The sequence below is a fragment of the Doryrhamphus excisus genome, chromosome 3 (assembly GCF_030265055.1).
Source record: "Doryrhamphus excisus isolate RoL2022-K1 chromosome 3, RoL_Dexc_1.0, whole genome shotgun sequence".
In the NCBI taxonomy this organism is placed as follows: domain Eukaryota; kingdom Metazoa; phylum Chordata; class Actinopteri; order Syngnathiformes; family Syngnathidae; genus Doryrhamphus; species Doryrhamphus excisus.
The window spans coordinates 667,501-670,000 of record NC_080468.1 but is presented as its reverse complement, the minus strand read 5'-3'; the positions used below and the strand labels follow the sequence as shown (position 1 = coordinate 670,000).

The 2,500-nt window shown below is 48.2% G+C and overlaps 4 non-coding genes across 4 annotated transcripts in view; all 4 read right to left on the bottom strand.

Annotated features, from left to right (window-relative positions):
- Nucleotides 1–59, bottom strand: part of trnaf-gaa (transfer RNA phenylalanine (anticodon GAA)) — a 73-nt gene extending 14 nt beyond the window's left edge. The window contains exon 1 of the tRNA in view: nt 1–59. This exon is cut by the window's left edge and continues 14 nt beyond it. This is a non-coding gene — a tRNA (tRNA-Phe).
- Nucleotides 60–245: 186 nt separating this feature from the next.
- trnas-aga (transfer RNA serine (anticodon AGA)) lies at nt 246–327 on the bottom strand. The gene has a single exon. It is a non-coding gene; the product is annotated as a tRNA-Ser (tRNA).
- Nucleotides 328–1,382: 1,055 nt separating this feature from the next.
- On the bottom strand, nt 1,383–1,455 carry trnaf-gaa (transfer RNA phenylalanine (anticodon GAA)). Its single transcript has one exon. It is a non-coding gene; the product is annotated as a tRNA-Phe (tRNA).
- A 134-nt stretch (nt 1,456–1,589) lies between these two features.
- trnas-aga (transfer RNA serine (anticodon AGA)) lies at nt 1,590–1,671 on the bottom strand. The gene has a single exon. It is a non-coding gene; the product is annotated as a tRNA-Ser (tRNA).
- Between the last annotated feature and the right edge of the window lie 829 nt (nt 1,672–2,500).

Here is a 2,500-nt window from a genome sequence, read left to right as displayed (position 1 = left end):
ATTGAACCAGGGACCTTTAGATCTTCAGTCTAACGCTCTCCCAACTGAGCTATTTCAGCTGCGAAGGTGGCGCACTGCTTTTTCCAGTGCAGGCAATTTCACCTAGATCTCTATTGTAACAGGCGTCCTTACACCATGACTGAAAAGGATTTCATGGATCCCCTGACATGTTTTTGGTCTGAGGATTTGCCATGGATCGCCACCGTCAGTGGAGTCTTGGCACCACAAGTGCCCCCAAAACTGTACGTTGTCGGCAGGATTTGAACCTGCGCGGGGTAACCCCAATGGATTTCTAGTCCATCGCCTTAACCACTCGGCCACAACAACTTGCAAAGAACTTCGCTTCTTCTTTACCGTTGTTTTTCAGTTGAAATGTCACAGACGTCCTGACACCACAAGTGCCCCCAAAACTGCACGTTGTCGGCAGAATTTGAACCGGTTAGTTTGAACATGTGTTAGCTTTATTTAGGAAGACCCATTGTGGCCCTTCGGGCTCACAACTACTTAGTGGGATTTCGGATGATCCATCGTGGTCACAGGCGTCCTGACACCATGACTGCCCCGAAAGACCAGTGGTTAAATTGCAAGGACAACTGCTTGCCAATTTAGTGATATTCAGGATGACCCACTGTGGTCCTTCCAGCTCACGACTTAGTGGGATTTAGGATGGTCCATCGTGGTCCTTCTGGCTGACCTATTTGCTCAGGTGTCTTGACACCACGAGTGCCCCCAAAACTGTGCGTTGTCGGCTGGATTTGATGTGCGGGGAAACCCCAATGGATTTCTAATCCATCGCCTTAACCACTCGGCCACAACAAATTGTCACAAACGTAGAACCTCACCGATTATGCCGTTGTATATCAGTCGAAATGCAATGGAAAATGTTTGCCAAAAGCAACCATGAGACTTGTCAACTCGTGAGTGGTATTGCAGCTCACGATTTTGGGGGATCTCACATGAATTCCCATGAATCCTCTGACACGATTTTGGTCTGATGACTTCCCATGGATCGCCACCATCAGTGATGTCTTGACACCAAGAGTGCCCCCAAAACTGTACGTTGTCGGCAAACCTCACAAGGTCACAGTTTTTTCCTGATCACGGCACCGTTTTAGGTTGTGTGGATGATTGGTCTCAAGCGCCAGTTTAAGACTCTTTTCTCTCAGAAGGCACTGCTTGAAATCCCACAGCTGGCATTTTCCTGGTCATGTCCATTATCTTCGACTGGAATGATGTGGCAGCAAAGGACTGTCAGATTGTACAACACGGCTGAGCCCTTCAAAAGAAGTCAATGCTCATGAGAGTCAGAGTTCATGTGAGAAGGTTCTTTCAGCAAAGGCCTTCTCAAACTATTTGCCAAGTCAGGACGTGAAGAGGGACTGTGCTGAAACCCGGGATTGAACCAGGGACCTTTAGATCTTCAGTCTAACGCTCTCCCAACTGAGCTATTTCAGCTGCGAAGGTGGGGCACTGCTTTTTCCAGTGCAGGCAATTTTCATGGATTCCCTGACATGTTTTTGGTCTGAGGATTTGCCGTGGATCGCCACCGTCAGTGAAGTCTTGACACCAAGAGTGCCCCCAAAACTTTACGTTGTCGGCAGGATTTGAACCTGCGCGGGGAAACCCCAATGGATTTCTAGTCCATCGCCTTAACCACTCGGCCACAACAACTTGCAAAGAACTTCGCTTCTTCTTTACCGTTGTTTTTCAGTTGAAATGTCACAGACGTCCTGACACCACAAGTGCCCCCAAAACTGCACGTTGTCGGCAGAATTTGAACCGGTTAGTTTGAACATGTGTTAGCTTTATTTAGGAAGACCCATTGTGGCCCTTTGGGCTCACAACTACTTAGTGGGATTTCGGATGATCCATCGTGGTCACAGGCGTCCTGACACCATGACTGCCCCGAAAGACCAGTGGTTAAATTGCAAGGACAACTGCTTGCCAATTTAGTGATATTCAGGATGACCCACTGTGGTCCTTCCAGCTCACGACTTACTGGGATTTAGGATGGTCCATCGTGGTCCTTCTGGCTGACCTATTTGCTCAGGTGTCTTGACACCACGAGTTCCCCCAAAACTGTGCGTTGTCGGCTGGATTTGATGTGCGGGGAAACCCCAATGGATTTCTAATCCATCGCCTTAACCACTCGGCCACAACAAATTGTCACAAACGTAGAACCTCACAGATTATGCCGTTGTATATCAGTCGAAATGCAATGGAAAATGTTTGCCAAAAGCAACCATGAGACTTGTCAACTCGTGAGTGGTATTGCAGCTCACGGTTTTGGGGGATCTCACATGAATTCCCATGAATCCTCTGACACGATTTTGGTCTGATGACTTCCCATGGATCGCCACCATCAGTGATGTCTTGACACCAAGAGTGCCCCCAAAACTGTACGTTGTCGGCAAACCTCACAAGGTCACAGTTTTTTCCTGATCAGGGCACCGTTTTAGGTTGTGTGGATGATTGGTCTCAAGCGCCAGATTAAGACTCT